This window comes from Callithrix jacchus, chromosome 22, assembly GCF_049354715.1.
Source record: "Callithrix jacchus isolate 240 chromosome 22, calJac240_pri, whole genome shotgun sequence".
In the NCBI taxonomy this organism is placed as follows: domain Eukaryota; kingdom Metazoa; phylum Chordata; class Mammalia; order Primates; family Cebidae; genus Callithrix; species Callithrix jacchus.
Window position 1 is genome coordinate 41,124,669 of NC_133523.1, and position 19,349 is coordinate 41,144,017.

The 19,349-nt window shown below is 45.6% G+C and overlaps 1 protein-coding gene across 6 annotated transcripts in view; it reads left to right on the forward strand.

Moving 5' to 3' along the window:
- The window catches only part of SAE1 (SUMO1 activating enzyme subunit 1), an 83,107-nt gene that overhangs the window by 38,587 nt on the left and 25,171 nt on the right, over window positions 1-19,349 (forward strand). The gene's annotated exons all lie outside the window — the stretch shown is intronic.

A 19,349-nucleotide genomic window follows, 5' to 3' on the forward strand; every position in this document is an offset into this window, starting at 1 on the left:
TCTGTCACTAGGCTGGAGTTCAGTGGCGCCATCTCAGCTCACTGCACCCTATGCCTCCCGGGTTCAAATGATTCTCCTGCCTCAGGCTCCTGAGTAGTTGTGATTACAGGCATGTGCCACCATGCCCGGCTAATTTTGTATTTTTAGTAGAGATAGGGTTTCGCCATGTTGGCCAGGCTGGTCTCAAACTTTTGATTTAAGATTATCTGCCAGCCTCAGCCTCCCAAAGTGCTGGGATTACAAACATGAGCCACCCTGCCTAGAAGGATGAATTATTTGAAAGGCCCAAATATTCATTTGTATGGAAAGAATTACATGGGTTGAGCAGGAATGAGTTGCATGTGAATGGGCTGCACTCAAAAAATGCCTCCTGTTGACAGTGGGAGCAGGTGTGGAAGAGGTGCCAGCAGTCAGAGCAGAGTCCTCTCCAGTCTGGGGTTCCATGTGGGAGCAGTGCCTGGGCCCTTTGGGAGAAGCTCGTTGCCCACTGCCTCCCACATAGAAAGGAAACAGTGGCCACTAATTAGCCAAGGCTCGGGTTTGACTTGAGCATCTCTAACTGCTGCTTATGAAAGGAGTCAGCTGCCCTTTGGGTTTACCATAATCCAGTGATTCTCAACTGGGGACATTTGGCAGTATCTGGAAACAATTTTTGTTTTCAGAGCTGGGTGGGGAGATATTACTGGAATCTATCTAGTGGGTAGAAGAGAGTGATGTTGCTGAATATCCCACAGTGCACAGGACAGCCCCCCCGGGACAAATTGTTATCCAGCACAAAATGTCAGTAGTGTGCTGAGGTGAAGACATCCTGATTTAACCCTCTGCAGTTTCCAGAGTATTTAATCAGTCATCTCAACATCACAGGGGTCATTGAACTAAGGAGACAAAACTGGTGTCTAGGAGCAAAGTGAATATTTAATGCAGATGCTACTGGCCATCAGCATCAGAAAGTACGGGGCAGGAGGAGTGGACAGGTGTTGAGGAAGAAACAGTAGCTTTATGACTTGTGTGGCAGGCAGTGGCACATGGTTATTCAGAACAAGACCTTTGGAATTAAAATAGACGTGGCTTCCAGCGGGTTCTGCCGCTCTGCCATTTTTTTTAAACGGGTGATCCTGAGCCACTGACTTTAAATTCCCTGAGCTTCAGACTCCCATCTATAGCTGGTGGTGTTAATAGCACTTGCTGGAGGACCTTTGTGAGGTTTAGGTGATATACATGCAAAAGGCCCGGGACAGAGTTAAGTAAGTCCTAGAGAACTGTGTCATCCATGAAGATATGTGCTTTTTTTTTTCCCCTCGTTTTTTGGATGTCTACAATTTTCAACTCTGCGGTAGATGATTTGTGGTTGACTGTGTTTACCCCTATATTTTTGGAGACAGAGTCCAGCTCTGTCACCCAGGCTGGAGTGCTTTGGCGCAACTTTTGCCTCCCAGATTCAAGTGATTCTGCCTCAGCCTCCCGAGTAGCTTGGATATTAGGCTCACACCACTGAGTCCAGCTAATTTTTGTGTTTTTAGTAGAGATGGGGTTTCACCATGTTGGTCAGACTGGTCTAAAACTCCTGACCTCGTTGCAATCCCACCCTCCTTGGCCTCCTCCCGAAGTGCTGGGATTATAGGTGTGAGCCATCGCGTCCAGCCCAATTTTTGTATTTTTAGTAGAGATGGAGTTTGTCATGTTGGCCAGGCTGGTCTTGATCTCCTGATTTAGTAATCTGCCCGTCTCAGTCTCCCAAAGTGTTGGGATTACAGGCGTGAGCCACCGCGCCCAGCCGCTTTTCCTTTTCTTTCTTTTTTTTTTTTTTCTGAGACAGGGTTTCCCTCTTGTTGCCCAGGCTGGAGCGCATTGGCGTAGTCTTGGCTCACTGCAGCCTCCGCCTCCCAGATTCAAGCAATTCTCCTGCCTCAGCCTCCTGAGTAGCTGGGATTACAGGCATGTGCCACCAGGCCCGGCTAGTTTTGTGTTTTTAATAGAGACGGGTTTCTTCATGTTGGTCAGGCTGGTCTCCAACTCCTGACCTCAGGTGATCCACCCACCTCAGCCTTCCAAAGTGCTGGGGTTACAGGCATGAGCCACCGCGCTCATCTTTTTTCGTTTTTTGAGATGGAGTCTCCCTCTGTCACCCAGGCTGGAGTATGATGGTGCAATTTTGGCTCATTGCAGTCTTCACCTCCTAGGTTCAAGTGATTCTCCCACTTCACCCTTCTCAGTAGCTGGGATTATAGGTGTGTGTCACCACACCTGGCTAATTTATATATATATATATATTTCTTTTTTTTTTGAGACAGAGTTTCGCTCTTATTACCCAGGCTGGAGTGCAATGGCGCAATCTCGGCTCACCGCAACCTCCACCTCCTGGGTTCAGGCAGTTCTTCCGCCTCAGCCTCCTGAGTAGCTGGGATTACAGGCACGTACCACCACGCCCAGCTAATTTTTTTTTGTATTTTTAGTAGAGACGGGGTTTCACCTTGTTGACCAGAATGGTCTCGATCTTTTGACCTTGTGATCCACCTGCCTCGGCCTCCCAAAGTGCTGGGATTACAGGCTTGAGCCACGGCGCCCGGCCTAATTTTTATATTTTTAGTAGAGATGGGATTTTACCATGTTGGCCAGGCTGGTCTTGAACTTCTGACCTCAAATGATCCTCCCACCTTGGCCTCCCAAAGTGCTGGGATTAGAGGCGTGAGCCACTGTGCCTGGCCTGACCTCATTCTTATATTAAGAAATAACCTCTTTGGATATTTTGCTTGGTTATTTATATATTCATATAAATGAGATTCTCCAATAATTTGACCTCATTGAATTTTTCCAGGAGAGTATGGCAGCTTCCCTAGGTGAGGTTACCTTCTGCCAAATATACTTGCCTTTAAGTGTCTTTGTGACCTGGGGTAAATAAGTCATCTTGCATCTTCAGGATTTTGTTTACTCAACTCTAAAATGATAGGATTAGGTTAGCCATCCAATCTCAAGTTTCTGCATTCTGAGTAGTCAGTGAGAATGTAATAAAGTTCTTTCCTGTGCCTTGTATTTCTGCATTTTTAAATTTTTTGTATATATATATATATGTGTGTGTGTGTGTGTGTGTGTGTGTGTGTGTATATATATATATTTATTTATTTATTTTTTTTTTTTGAGACAGAGTCTCACTCTATCACCAGGTTAGAGTGCAGTGGCTCAATTCCAGCTCACTGCAACTTCCATTTTCCAGTTCCAAGCAATTCTCCTGCCTCAGCCTCCCAAGTAGCTGGAACTACAGGCACGTACCACCACACCTGGCTAATTTTGTTTTTTTGTATTTTTAGTAGAGACAGGATTTCACCATGTTGGCCAGGATGGTCTCTTGACCTCATGATCCATTCACCTGCCTTGGCCTCCCAAAGTACTGGGATTATACGCGTAAGACACTGTGCCTGGCCTAAATTTTATACTTTTAGTGACTTTAAAAGGTTTACCTGTTTTGTGTATTTCTTTTTTTTTTGTTTGTTTCTCTTTTGAGACAGAGTTTTGTTCTGGTTGCCCAGGCTGGAGTGCAATGGTGCCATGTTGGCTCACCGCAACCTTCACCTCCCAGGTTCAAGGAGGTGATTCTCCTGCCTCAGCCTCCCAAGTAGCTGGGATTACAGGCATGTGCCACCCTGCCCGGCTAATTTTATATTTTAAGTACAGATGCAGTTTCTTCATGTTGATCAGCTGGTCTCAAACTCCTGACCTCAGGTGATATGCCTGCCTCAGCCTCCCAAAGTGCTGAGATTACAGGCGTAAGCCACCATGCCCAGCCTATTTTTATTTATTTATTTATTTATTTTTGAGACTAAGTTGCTCTGTCGCCCAGGCTGGAGTACAGTGGCACCATCTCAGCTCACTGCAACCTCTACCTTCTGGGCTCAAGCGATTCTCCTCCTTCAGCTTCCTGAGTAGCTGGGACTACAGGCGCCTGCCACCGTGCCTAGCTAATTATTGTATTTTTAGTAGAGATGGGATTTTACCATGTTGGCCAAGCTGGTCTCCAACCCCTGACCTCAAGTGATCCACCTGCCTCAGCCTCCCAAAGTGCTGGGATTACGGGCATGAGCCACTGTGCCCAGCCTAGAGATGTATCTTACAGAGGTTGAAAACAAAATCCACAGGTAAAACAAACCTCATGGTCTAAATTCTGACTCTGTCTATAAAACCATGATATGACTTTCAGCAATCTCAACCATGCTCAACCTTGGTCTCCTTAAAAGAAAATGAGATAACAACTATACTTCAAAAATTGTCACAAGACTGTGAGAGAATTCATCAACTTAGGTGCCAGGAACATGGAAACAAGAGTAGTGCCTATAAGTTTACCACTCAACTTGGGTATCACCCAAAGTTGCCCTACATCCTGAAGTCAGAATGTTATTGAGGCTCGACTTTATAATAGGCAAAAAATCAAGGCCACTTTTAAATTATTTCCATTTTCAATGTGCTAACCTTGATCTAAAAAATGCTTCCTGATCCTACACAATTGCATTGTGTAGCAACGTTCTGACAAGAGCCAAAGAGGAAAACTAGAATGGTATAAAATGTTGGGTCACTGAGCACGGTGGCTCATGCCTATAATCCCAGCACTTTGGGAGGCCAAGGCAGGTAAATCACTTGAGGTCAGGAGGCAGAGGTGGCAGTGAGCCGAGATCGTGCCACCACACTCCAGCCTGGGCAACAGAACGAGACTCTGTCTCAAAGTAAAGTAAAATTTTTAAAAAATCTTTACACTAATGCATCTCATTAAATTTCACATCTGCACTCTGTGAGTTAGGGAAACAGAATCACTATGATACTAGAGGAAACTCTGGTGCAGATATGTATTAGAGACACAAAGATGATCTGAATTCAGCCCCAGATAATTGTCTTCTTTTTCCCCAAGGAATATTTGAATTGTATTTCTATTAGATAAGCATCATAGTAAAAAGTCTTCAAGTCCTGGCGCAGTGCCTCAAGCCTGTAATCCCAGCACTTTGGGAGGCCGAGGCAGACAGATCATGAGGTCAGGAGCTCGAAACCAGCCTGACCAACATGGTGAAACGTCATCTCTACTAAAAATACAAAAATTAGCCAGGCGTGGTGGCGCACACCTGTAATCCCAGCTACTCAGGAGGCTGAGGCAGAAGAATTGCTTGAACCCAGGAGGCAGAGGTTGCAGTGAGCCGAGATGGCGCCACTGTACTCTAGCCTGGGCCACAGAGCGAGACTCTGTCTCAAAAAAAAAAAGTCTTCAAACTTTTTGAAGGTGTAAAAAGTTTTATTTGTTAAACCCTCTTATGTTTTTGTCTTCTACGTTTCTAGGGGAATTACTGTTAAGTTTTTTAGTATCTTCTTGACAAATGGCTAACAATTATACCCATGTGAGTTTGGGTTTGTGTAGTCAAACTGAAACACTGTTGGGGAGCTTGCTTGTTTACACTTGCTAGCATAAATGATAGGGAAAGATTGTGTAGCATGCATAGAGTGGATCTCTTTGGTTTTCTTGGCAGCATAATTTAATATTTCTTTGGATGTACTATCATATGTGACCAGTCTTATCTTGAAAGGCATGCATGTTTTCCATGTTCCCAGTGCTTGGAATTTGTTTCCACAGTTCTTTCTAGGAACATGACTAATATCCCTTTGGAATTCCTAGAGGGGACAAGGTGCTTGGCTGGGCTGCATACCTAAGAATACCTCACAGAGAAACCTGACTGTTTCACCATTGCCTAAAGGAGCACACAGTAGGTGTTCGATAAATAAGTATTTTTTGCACAAGTGGTTTTTGCTTGTCTGGTCATTTGCTCCACTGCAGAGGAAGAGCAGTGTGCCTGCTGGGGTCCCCACAGGGTCCTTTTGCCTGCATGCCTGCCCCTATGGCACCCATCAGGCTTTTGATTCCAGTGTTGCCCTGGGCCACCACTCACAGGTAGATGTTTTTTATTGCTCCATTCACAATTCAGCTACCTGCTGTCCTCGTGCAAATGCTTGCCATGTTTAAATTGGGGTTTTTTCCAATTTACTTAATAAGTTAGTGGCCAGATCGAACGCTTCCTGCTGCATTTTTCCACGATCTTGAGAGTTGGCCTCACCATCTGTGAGCAAAAGGTCTCATCTTTTAATTATTCTCCCATGGCATGTTGCAAAACAGTAAGTGTGAGCTGGTTTCCTGTGGCAAAAAGTTGACTTTGATTTGTTCTTTTTGAGGTTACTGTGAGTTTATCATAACAGGAGTGCTAAAAATACCAAGTCTGGTATGGAAACAGCATTCACTTACCACATGAACAATAACATACAGGTTTAGCCTAGAGCAGGAAAAAATGGACTTCATCTCAAGATGAGAATACTTATCAGAGAATTCTTGGCAATCTGAACTTGCTCAGTCTCTCTTCTGATGAGTTATGGAAAAGTACTTAGACCATCTTTGAGTCACAGACTTGAAGCTGAAAATATTCATAGACCAAACATTTTGTGAGCACCTGCTATGTACCAGATCTCATGGCTGGGAATTCATCAGAGCAAGAGGAACAGAATAAGTCTCCTTGCCGATGTAAAAGACAGACAAACAATTCTACTATTTGTGAGGACAGCTATAACAGAGGACAAGGACCTGCTCTGTTTTCCAGGCTAAAGTGCAGTGGCACAATCACAGCTCACTATAGCCTTTAACTCCTGGGCTCAAGTGATCCTCTTACCTCGATCTGCAGAGTAGCTGGGACTATAGGCATGTGCCACCATGCCCAGCTATTTTCAAAAATTTGTTTGTACAGATAGGGATGGGGGGCGGTCTTGCTATGTTGCCCAGGCTGATCTTGAACTCCTGGCCTCAAGAAATCCTCTCACCTCAGTTTCCCAAAGAGGGGACCATAGGCAAGCACCACTGTGCCCGGCTTGTTGTTCTGTTTTTACATTTGAATTATTCCATAATAATAAAAAGTAATTTATTATGGGAGCTTAGGAGACTGAATGTCTGGCCATCTCTGGGGAGTTGTGAAGTCTTGACAGAGGAGGGGAGATCTGAGCTGTATTTTGTAGAACAGGTATTTGCCAAGTGGGAAAGAGGTAAGAATATTGCAGAGCAACACATGCACAAGGCCAGCAGGACAGAGGCTGAGCCTTAGAGGCTACTAGAGCTTGGAGGGAGCAGGCCAGCGCTTTCCCAACTGATAGAATATCAGAATCTGGCTGTGTGCTCATGCCTGTAATCCCAGCACTTTGGGAGGCTGAGGTGGGTGGATCACAAGATCAAGAGATCAAGATCATCCTGGGCAACATGGTGAACCCCATCTCTACTAAAAATACAAAAATTAGCTGGGCCTGGTGGTGCATGCCTGTAGTCCCAGCTACTTGGGAGGCTGAGGCAGGAGAATTGTTTGAACCTGGGAGGTGGAGGTTGCAGTGAGCTGAGATTGTGCCTCTGCACTCCAGCCTGGCAACAAAGCAAGGTTCTGTCTCAATTTAAAAAAAATCAGAATCAACTAGGGAACACTTGAAAAATGCAGAGTCTCTGGTTCTAGCTCAGGTTACTGAATCCATATAACCAGGAGTGACTTGCATGTCTGCAAATTTTTTTTTTGAGACGGAGTCTCACTCTGTTGCCCATGCTGGAGTATAGTGGCATGAGTTGGCTCACTGTAACCTCCGCCTCCCAGGTTCAAGCTCTTCTTCTGCCTCAGCCTCCCAAGTAGCTGGACTATAGGCCTGTAACACCACACCTGGCTAATTTTTCTTTTTTCTTTCTTTTTTTTTTTTTTTTTTTTTTTTGAGATGGGATCTTCCTCTTTCGCCAATCTGGAGTGCAGTGGCACAATGTTGGCTCACTGCAACCTCCGCCTCCCCGGTTCGATCGATTGTCCTGCCTCAGCCTCCCGAGTAGCTGGGACTACAGGTGTGTGCCTCCATGCCCAGCTAATGTTTTGTATTTTAGTAGAGACGGAATTTCACCACGTTAGCCAGGATGGTCTTGGTCTCCTGACCTTGTGATCTGCCTGCCTTGGCTTCCCAAAATGTTGGGATTACAGGCATGAGCCAGCAAGCTCATGCAATTTTTGCAGCCCCCAGGTTTCTCAGAAACTAGCCGACTTAGGGGAAAGTACTGCTATAGGAAAGGGAAGCCCATTTCCCAGATGAAAGCCACTGCATACACATTTGCGTTTTTATTTTATTTTATTTTTGAGACAGAGTATAGCTTTGTTGCCCAGGCTGGAGTACCATGGCGCAGCTCATTGCATCCTCTGCCTTTTGGATTCTTGTGATTCGCCCTCCTCAGCCTCCAAGTAGCTGGGATTATAGGCACATACCATCATGCCAACTAATTTTTGTATTCTTAGTAGAGATGGGGTTTCACCATGTTGGCCAGGCTGGTATTGAATTCCTGGCCTCAAGTGATCCACACATCTCAGCCTCCCAAAGTGCTGGGTTTATAGGCATGAGCCATCGCACCTGGCCTGTGTTTTTATTTTAAAATGTATTAAGTACTGTATTTCAAATGACATTTCTGCACTGAAGCAGTGGGGGACAAAGGATCTAACCCCAAGTAGCTGTTGAATGTAGTATTTTGACAATATGCCCTCAAACTAAGAAAAAAACTCTAAATATATATTGAACTCTACTTAATAGGGTTTTTGTTTTGAGATGAGGTCTTGCTCTGTCATCCAGGCTGGATGGAGTACAGTGTCATGATCATACATGACTCACTGCAGCTTCAACCTCTTGGCTCAAGCGATCCTTACATCTCAGCCTCCTAATTAGCTGGGATTATAGGCAAGTAGCAGGGATTACAGGCATGCAATACCACACCTAGCTGATTTCCGGTATTATTTGTAGAGACTGGATCTCGCTGTGTTGCCCAGGCTAGTCTCAGTCTTCTGGGTTCAAGTGAGCCTCCTGCCCCAGGTGTTGGGTTTACAGGTGTGAAGAACTCTGCCTGGCCTAGTAGGTTTGTTTTTCACAGTGGTATGGGTTAACAGTTCTGAAACTACCTTTTATAAGATTGAGCAGATAGATAAATACAGTGTTGATAATGAGAACCAAGTTTTCTTATTGTCAGAGAAGGGTGTTCCTATGAATATGGATAGTGGGAAAGGCTAGAAGGAACCATGTGGTATTGGATTGGAATTGAAGTTATCTGAATGAATTCATGGTTTCTTATGCATAGATGTAGTAATAAATGTACATGTGTCTGCATATCCACATTTGCATGTGTTTATTTCCTAGAACTGTTAGGAGGGTTTATGCCCAGAGACATCCCAGAAGCACTGAATATATGCATGCCAAGATTATGATTGTTAGTATCTAATGTAGGAGTTACAAAAATAATTTGACTATCCACCATAGTAGTAGCAATTGTTTCAATCAAGAATCAAGATGGTAAAATCGATGGGGAAGAGTTTGCATTGAAACAGTTTAGATATTTCCTTATCAGATGCTTTTATGCCATGCCTGGTGGCTCACCCCTATAAATCCCAACATTTTGGGAGCCTGAGGCAGGTTGTCACTTGCTCCCAGGATTTAAAAGACCAGCCTAGGCTATAAAGTGAGACCCCCATCTCTACAAAAAACACAAAATCCAGACACTGGTGCATGCCTGTATTCCTAGCTCTTCGGGAGGATGAGATGTGAGGATTGATTGCGCCCAAGAGGTCGAAGCTACAGTGAGCTGTAATTGCACCACCACACTCCAGCCTGGGTAACAGAGCAAGACTCTGTCTCCCCACAAAACGAAGCTGCTTTTAAATGAATTACAGAGAGAGACACTGGAGAACCCTGGCAGGCTGTACCTCAGCTGAGTCATGAAAGTTAATCTAGGAATACACAGTTAGACTTCATGCCTCTTGGAACATGTAACCCTAGGTTGGATCTGAGAGCAGAGGAAGGCTTTTTCTCTTTTGCTCTAAAGGACATTAGTGGGACAATTGGCAAAAAGGTCTGTAGGTTAGATGACAGTACTGTCTCCGTTATTTTTTACAGTTTTGATAATTGTCTCGTGGTCATATAAAAGAATGGTTTTGTTTTGAGATGGTGTTTTGCTCTGTCACCCAGGCTGGATGCAGTAGGGTGATCTCAGCTCACTGCAACCTCTGCCTCCCAGGCTCAAGGAACTCTCCTGCTTCAGTCTCTGGAGTAGCTAGGACTATGCAGGTGTTCGCTGCTATGCCCGGCTAATTTTTGTAGTTTTAGTAGAGACAGGGTTTCACTGTGTTGGCCAGGTTGGTCTCAAACTCTTGACCTCAGGTGATCCGCCTGCCTCAGCCTCCAAAAGTGCTGGGATTACAGGTGTGAGCCACCGCGGCTGGCCCAAGAATGTTCTTTTTAGGAAACATGCTGAAGTATTAAGGAGCATGTTACTTTAAAATCATTCAGAAAGCAGGGCGCGGTGGCTCACGCCTGTAATCCCAGCACTTTGGGAGGCCGAGGCGGGTGGATCACGAGGTCAAGAGATCGAGACCATCCTGGCCAACATGGTGAAACCCCGTCTCTACTAAATACAAAAAAAATTAGCTGGGCATGGTGACACATGCCTGTAATCCCAGCTACTTGGGAGGCTGAGACAGGAGAATCGTTTGAACCCAGGAGGTGGAGGTTGCAGTGAGCCGAGATCACACCACTGCACTCCATCCTGGGTGACAAGAGGGAGAGTCCATCTCAAAAAAACAAACAAAAATAGAACTTGATTGGTAGCAACTTTCACAGAGAGCCCTGAGTCATGCACTCTGTCTGGTTCTCTGGGAATGGAACCCGAGTGCATCCTAAACCCTGCCTGTTCTCCTCCCACCCTCATCTTCATGTGATGGATGAGTCCTCCCAGTAGGTTCCTTCACCTTGGTGGCTTATCCTCTCTACCAGCCTCCTACCTGGTCCCTGCCTTCAGCGCTCCTCCTAATTTTCTTTGCTGGTCACCAGAGTGATCAACCTAAAAACCAAAACCCTTCTGTGATTCTCTTTTGCTTTTGGGTCATATGTCAGACTTCCTGAATTGATGTCCCAGACCTAGAGTTGGCTGAACTCTTTCTCCTTTCTGCTTCCTTTTGCTCTTCCTGAACCCTATGCTAGTGTCATACTGAACTACCTGCTGTTTGCTAGACATTTGCCACCCCAGGCTGTCCCTCCCTCATCTCTACACGTTTCTGTGTCTTCTGCCTGAAATATCCTGCTCTAGCCCTTCTTACCCTCACTGCCGAGTTCCAATGTCACTTCCAGGATCCTAACACTCTGTGTCTGAGTTAGGTTTCCTTCCTCTGTAATCCATCCCACTCTATGGACAGCAGAGCTGACAGGAGGGCAGGGACCATGGCTCCCTCCCTCTTGACTGGCTAGCATGGGCCTGACGCAGAGCAGGGACTGTAAATGTGGGTGGCCACTTATCCAAAGTGTGGAAAATCTGGCCGATTCTTAATCTGTGGCTTCGTTAATTTATTTTAGGCCTGTATGAAGCCTCCTAGATGGTGTAATTTGTGTAGTTGGTCTTTGGTCTTTTCCACACTGAAACAGAAGACAGGAAATAACTGTAAGCCTCAGACATGGTTGGCTAACCCATCCACAGGATTGCAGAGTACTTCCACTGTCTTAGCTGCCTGTGTCCAGGTAGCAAGGGCTTGGAATAACCAACAGCTCATATTCATCAGGAGCCAGTGAGGGCAGACCTAGGGCCCTCCATTGGGAATCAATGTCTTCTAAGGCAGCTGCTTGTCCTTGGTTCATAAATCTAGCAAACAAGTTTGAAGTTAATAACTTCTTTCTCCCTCCAGTAGCAACTGCTCAGTCACCTAATCTCAAAACCTTGAGGCCTCCATATCAGGATTTGAGAAAAAGAAGCTCAGGTTCCAACCTTGCTGTATCCATCCTGGCTTCCTGGCCTTTAGCAAGTCCCTTTACTTTTTATGGCCTTTGCATTCTCATATTAAATGTGGGAGATGGCTGGTTGCCATGACTGACACCTGTAATTTCAGCACTTTGAGAGGCTGAGGCAGGCAGATCATCTAAGACCAGAATTTGAGACTAGTATGGCCAACATGGTGAAACCCTGTCTCTACTAAAATATAAAAGTTAGCTGGGCGTGGTGGCATGTGCCTGTAATCCCAGCTACTTTGGAGGCTGAGGCGGAAGAATTGCTTGAACCTGGGAGGTGGAGGTTGTAGTGAATCAGTATCACACCACCTTATTCCAGTCTGGGCAACAGAGCGACACACCATCTCAAAAAAAAAAAAAAAAAAAAAATTGGGAGATGATGATAACCTTTCACTCTCAGTGATTATACATAGGAGAGCTTTAGAAATAGTTCTGTTTTCTCCTTTTTTATTTTTCAGACAGAGTCTCGCTCTGTCACCCAGGCTGGAGTGCAGTGGAGCGATCTTGGCTAACTGCAACCTCCAAGTCCCAGGTTCAGGCAGTTTGCCCGCCTCACCCTCCTGAGTAGCTGGGATTATAGGGATTTCACCATGTTGGCCAAGCTGGTGTTGAACTCCTAGCCTCCTCTTATGTCACCCTTCTGAGTAGATGGGACTATAGGCATGCAGCACTGTGCTTGGCTAAGTTTTAAATTTTCTTGTAGAGACGAGGCCTCACTATATGGCCTAGGCTAATCTTGAACTCCTGGGCTCAAGTGATCCTCCCACTTCTGCCTCCCAAAGCATTGGGATTACAGGCATGAGCCACTGTGCCCAGCCTGTTAGATAATTTAGAAAACGTTGTTTCCTCACATCTCAGTTTCGTCTCATTCTCACTTTCAATTTTCCTGTTTTTTTTTAATCTTGAAATGACTTTGTCTCTGGACACCAGCTTGATTTGGTAATTAGTTCTATTTGGAAGAAAATTCTTATGTTAGAACCTGTAACCTTTGCAAAGCAGGCCATGGCCTGCTTTGGGTATGACATTCCTCAGTTGGTTTTTGGTGTCCAGTACTGACAAATACTGCTGAGACGGAGAGAGCCATAGGGAAATTAGTTCCGATAATGGGGCAGCAGCTGAGTGCTTGTTGATTTGCTGCTGTTATGACCACAGATGTTTAAAAATAATCTGTAAGGAGAAAGAAAAAGTATAGTTGGTGTGTGTGTGTGTGTGTGTGTGTGTGTGTACACACCACTGCCTTATCAGTGGTAGAGAATGCAGACCACAGTCATTCAGAAAGGAAGAAGGCACCACCATATAAACAGGAGAGGTGAGGGAAAGGGCAGAGGTGACTCACAAACGCAGTTCAGCGCCTTCCAGCAGAGAGCTCATGAGAGAACACAACTGGTTAGTCACTGACTCTGCTCCTCAGTCTGCAAGAGAGGTTCAGCACCAAATCTATGCCACACAGTACCAGAAGGATTAGATGAAGGCCTGGCACACATGTGAATTAATAGTTACTGGTTACAGGCAGGGTGTGGTGGCTCATGCCTATAATTCCAGCCATTTGGAAGGCCAAAGTGGGAGAATTGCTTGAGACCAGTAGTTCAAGACCAGGTGGGCAACATAGCAAGACACTGTCTCTTTTTTTTTTCCTTCCTGAAACAGAGTCTTGTTCTGTCACCCAGGCTGGAGTGCACTGGCGTGATCTTGGCTCACTGCAACCTCCACCTCAGGGTTCAAGCTGTTCTGCCTCAGCCTTCCAAGTAGCTGGGATTGCAGGCACCTGCCACCACACCCAGCTAATTTCTGTATTTTTAGTGGAGATGGGGTTTCACCATGTTGGCCAGGCTGGTCTTGAACTCTTGACCTCGTGTGATCCGCCTGCCTTGAAAGTTCTGGGATTACAGGCATGAGCCACTGTACACGGCTAGTTCATGTACTTTACATGCATGTGATCATATTAAATCTTCATGACATCCTTATGAGATCAGATCTTGTCCAGTTTTCATATTAGGAAATTGAATCTTGGAACGGCTAAGTCATTTGTCCAGGGTCATCACACTCAGTGTTAGAGTCTGAACTTGAGCCAGAGCTGTCACGCTGTCATCCCCAGGGCCTTGTGTTTAAGCATCACCCAACAAAGTGCTCAGTCAGACTTTAATTATTAGCATTACTAATAATACCATTATGACCATTATTTTATCTGAACTTCACAGGCACCCCGTGACATTTTTTTCTTCCACTTTTGTAGATGGGAAACTGAGGCCAACCAAGATCAGATTACAATAATGTGACATTGTCAGCAACCTGCCTTACTTTTTTTCTTTGCAGGCCCACATCTCCCCCACCCCCTTCGCAGTAGCCTGTGTTTGAGCTGCTCACAGGCCCCAGGCCCAGCTGCAATTCTTGTTTAAAGCCTCACATCTTTTCTCCGACTGTCAGACAACAGTCACGGGAATGTCCTGTGCCATCTTCCCTCGGCAAGAGCTGTTGGCAGAGAGCAGCAGATGCCTAGAGTCAAGGTCATGTGCTGCTCAAGTGCTGGGCTGGAGACAAGACCCTCTCTCCCTGCTGCTTGTGACCAGGCAGGGTGGCTCTCAATGTAGAAGGCTCTGTCAGAACAGTTCTGTGACCAGAGGGTATGGTTGGCAAAGCAATGCATTAAGGGCTCATAGAAGTTTATACTTGTCTTCTACATTATTTCCCTCAGCCTTTTAGATTTTTTTCCCTTCTTTTTGTAAATTAGTTTTTTTATGCTAGTTAGAATGTTTCACTTTAAAGGTGAGAGTCAAGCTCTGAAATTGCCTGACATTTTTAAGGAAAGGAATAAAATATTGGGCTGGGACTAGTCTGAAATGGTGGTTTGCATTATTCTAAATTGATGGACTCTGGGTTAGGGGAGCCAAATCCATTTTAAAGTGATTTTTGTACAAATGAGTGTGTTTTCCATTTTGTCTTTGTTCCCAAGGGGACACTATAGCATAGAGGTTAAGAATGCGGTGACCTCTTTAAGATGACTTTTAAATCCATTGTGACCGTAGCCTTTCCTTATCCACAGTTTTCCTAAAATGGAGGTGGTAAGAGTTATACCTTCCTTGTTCTGTCATATTTTTTTTTTACATAGGAGAGCCCATTTTGAATGGAGGTGAATGGAAGATTTTTGTTTGTTTGTTTGTTTTTTAAAATGAAGTTTCCCTCCGTCGCCAGGCTGAAGTGCAGTGGCACGGTCTTGGCTCAGTGCAGCGTCTACCTCCCAGGTTCCAATGATTCTTCTGCCTCAGTCTCCCAAGTAGCTGGGATTACAGGCACCCACCATCAAGACCAGCTAATTTTTGTAGTTGGCCAGGCTCTTCTTGAACTCCTGACCTCAGGTGATTCGCCCACCTGGGCCTCCCAAGTGCTAGGATTACAGGCATGAGCCACCATGCCTGCCATGATATGCTGTTTTTAAAAACCGAAGTGTTGCAAAAAACGTGTCTAAAATCTCTGTTTAAACATAACTTTTTAATAGCCACTTAATATTCCATTCTGTCAATGTGTCATTTTTACATAACCATTCTATTATTCAGTGTGAAATTATTTCCAGGTTTTTTGTGGTACAGGCTGAGCATCCCAAATCCAAGAACCTAAAATCTTAAAATTTTTTATTTTTGTTTACTTATTTTTGAGACAGAGTCTTGCACTGTCACCCAGGCTGGAATGTTGTTTCCTGATCTTGGCTCACTGCAACCTCTGCCTCCCAGGCTCAAGCGATTCTCCTGCCTCAGCCTCTCAAGCAGCTGGGATTACAGGCACCCGCCAACATGCCCGGCTGATTTTTGTATTTTTAGTCATGACAAGATTTCACCATGTTGGCCCGGCTCATCTCGAACTCCTGACCTCAAGTAGTCCACCCACCTCGGCCTCCCAAAGGGCTGGGATTACAGGCATGAGCCATCGCACCCCACCCCTAAAATCTGAAATGTTTTGAGTGCCAACATGACACTAAAAAAAAAAAATGCTTATTGGGCCAGGCGCAGTGACTCACTCCTGTAATCCCAGCACTTTGGGAGGTTGAAGTGGGTGGATCACCTAAGGTCAGGAGTTTGAGACCAGCCTGGCCAACATGGTGAAACCCCATCTTTACTAAAATGCAAAAATAAGCCAGGTATGGTGATGGGCACTTGTAGTTTCAGCTACTAGGGAGGCTGAGACAGAAGAATCGCTTGAACCCGGGAGGTGGACGTTGCAGTGAGCCAAGATTGCGCCACTGCATTCCAAGCCTGGGTGACAGAGTGAGACTCTGTCTCCAAAAAAAAAAAAAAAAAAAACCTTATTGAAGCATTTTGAATTTGGGATTCTTAGATTTGGGGTGCTCTACCAGTTAGCATGATGCAAATATTTCAAAATCTGAAAACACTCAAAATGCAAAACATTTCTGCTCCCTGTTATTTTGGATAAGGGGGACTCATCCTGTGTAAATAACATAGCAGTGAACATTTACAGGTAATTCATTCATTGGGTATGGGTCAGGACCTTTTATAAGGAGCCTTAATACCACATTTTTACCTGGCCCACTGAGCATTTGTGCTTCCCTTCACTGTGGGTGAGGGTGCAGTTTCCTCAGCCTTCTTGCTTGGGTTGAGTCATCTTGGTCTTTAATTTGGTAGGCAAAAAATGGCATCTTGTTTTTGAGGTCACTTCTGAGAAAGTACATGCTTCTTTTCCCCATCAACAACTTTCATTCAGCGCCTCAGAATCTCTTCAGCAGAGAGTGAGATGCAAATAGCGCGGCACAGCTTCTTTCCCTCTTCTGAGCTGATGCCCGGTGAGGTCATAGACTGGGTTTCATTACAAAGACGAAAGCATGGGCAGGACTTGGAACACAAAAAGGGGCATTTCAGAGTCAGTCTTCAGGGGCGGCCGCTCCGGAGGTGATGTTTTCTAGAGAAAGAGATGAAAGTACCGTGTGGCTGTGGTGACAGACAGAGGCTTATGAGCCTGCCCTCTGGAGATTGTGAGCTCTGCGTGTGAGGGCAGGGCCTGGGGCTGTCTGGGTCCCCAGCACAGCTAGCACGGGGTAGGGGTGGAGAGCAGATACTTAGGAAGTGATTTTTGAAGAATGGATGAATGAATACATGTACACACATACTTTTAAGTTTCTGAGTTAAAGGGGAAAACAGAATGAGGTAGACAAAGGAAAATAATTTGGAGGTGAACTGAGCAGATGGCAAGATGCCGTGAATGGTAAGAGACCAGGAGAGCCAGAATCAGGGTGGCTTCCGTGAAGTGCCCCTGCCTCCTCCCTAGCCCAGCTGTGTCCCCCCTCTGCACGTCACGCCTGTCAACTTGTTCTGTACCCTAGCCCTCAGATGCAGCAGTGAAAGTGGGACTCCTATCATGTTTCCCTGTTGAGGTGCTTGTGGATCTGCTGGGGATTTTTTTCTTGCTGAATATTCCACGTATAGCATGTTTGTAGTACTTGATAAGATACAGGAGCATCCCAGGTAGCTTGAACACTTTAAAATTCAGTCAGTAACAGAGCAGGTCTGCTTTGGATTTTCTGAACCTTATGTCACTTAACTTTTTTCTGAGCCAGGGTCTTGCTTTCTCACCTAGCTGGAGTGCAGTAATGCGATCTCGGCTCACTGCAGCCTCAGCCTCCTGGGTTCAAGTAAATTTTGTGCCTTAGCCTCCTGAGTAGCTGGGACTACAGGTCCCTGCCACAATACCTGGCTCTTTTTTTTTTTTTTTGAGATGGAGTCTCGCTCTGTCACCATCCAGGCTGGAGTGCAGTGGTTCAATCTCAGCTCACCACAACCTCTGCCTCCGGGTTCAAGCGATTCTCCTGCCTCAGCCTCCTGTCATTTTTGTATTTTTAGGAGAGACAAGGTTTTATCTTGTTGTCCAGGCTGTTCTCAAACTCCTCACCTCAGGTGACCTGCTTGCATTGGCCTCTCAAAGTGCTGGGATTATAGGTGCAAGCCACCACGCCCGATCTCTGGATTGCTTGGCCTGTTTCATGTTGTCATGAGCCCTTCTCCTTAGTTTTCTTTATTCTTCAGTGAGGCTGCCTCTGTGACATATTTTTCAACTGCCTGCTATGGGGCAAGCCCCTGTGCCAGGTGTTAAGTATACAGTAGTGAACAAAACAGACATGGCCTCTGCCCCACAGAGCATAAAAATCTAATGGAGGAGACAAGCCAATCCTTGTACTCATTCATTTCCACAGATGAATATAAAACCACAAACTGTGGGCTGGGGGCAGTGACTCACACCTGTAATCCCAGCACTTTCAGAGGCTGAGGCAGGTGGACAACTTGAGCTCAGGAGTTTGAGACCAGCCTGGGCAACATGGGGAAACCCATCTCTACAAAAAATAAAAAATGAGCCAGACATGGTGGTGCACACTTATAGTCCCAACTATTTGGGAGGCTGAGGCCGGAGGATCACTTGAGTTTAGGAGGTTCAGCCTGCAGTGAGCTGAGATTGTGCTGCTCACTCCAGCCTGGGTGACAGACTGAGACCATGTCTCAACAAAAAGAAAAAAAAATCACAAACTGTAACTAAGAGCATTGAAGGAAAATAAATAGGGTGCCCGCAGTGCATGTCAGGAGACAGGGAAGTCTGAAGCAGTGCCGTGTCCAGAGCTCACAGCTGAATTAATAGTAATTCAGTCAAATGAGGTACTGTGTGACACAGGTCACCACAGCAAGTGTGTCGGCCTCTCTAGGGTGAGTGTGAGCTGGGCTTGTGGACCTTGCTTAAGAGCAATGACAGACCTAGAGGATACTGCCCAGGTACTCTGAGGTGCTTTACATATATTGGCTCATTTAATCTTTAAACCCCACAAATGCCCTTGGGATTCCCATTTTGCAGAGGAAGCTAGGGCCCTTGTCACTTGTCCAAGGTCACAGTAAGTTGAAGAATAGGGAGTCCAGAGCTATGCTCTTCCCTGCTGCCCACTAGTTGGAAAGCTCTCCAGGCCAGGGATGGGCTTTGCAGAGAGAAGTTGCAGAGGATGGGACAGCCAGATATTCAGGGACCATGAGGACTGAGGTGGTTCTGCTGACTGTGGAGAGCCTGGTCACTTGACAAGGCACCTCATTGCACCCACTGAGGCTCTCTCAGAGACCCTTTTCGAGTTAGGACACTCCTGTGTAGTTTTTGTTGATGGTCCTCTGAAATGCTGTAAGAGGGCAGATCGTCCATCCTACCCTCGTCTGCCCAGCCCAGTACCTGGCACAGTCATTACTCAGTGTATATTTATTGAATGAACAATTGAGTAAATGTCAGGCCCAGGGCTTTGCCTTAGGAAATAGGGTGTTGGATAAGAGGACTACTGTACTTTGCATCTTTCTGGAAATTTATGTCACCTGGGAGTGGAGCAGCTTCCCAGGCTGTTTCCACAGATAGCGACTCTCCATAAAGTGAGCCAGCCCTGGGGAGGAGTCCACATTCAGCTGCAGGGAGCCAGAGCATTGGTGCCAGGGTGTCTGGCATAGAAAAGCTTTAGACTTCACTTAGGTAAATGAAGTTTTGATACAGAT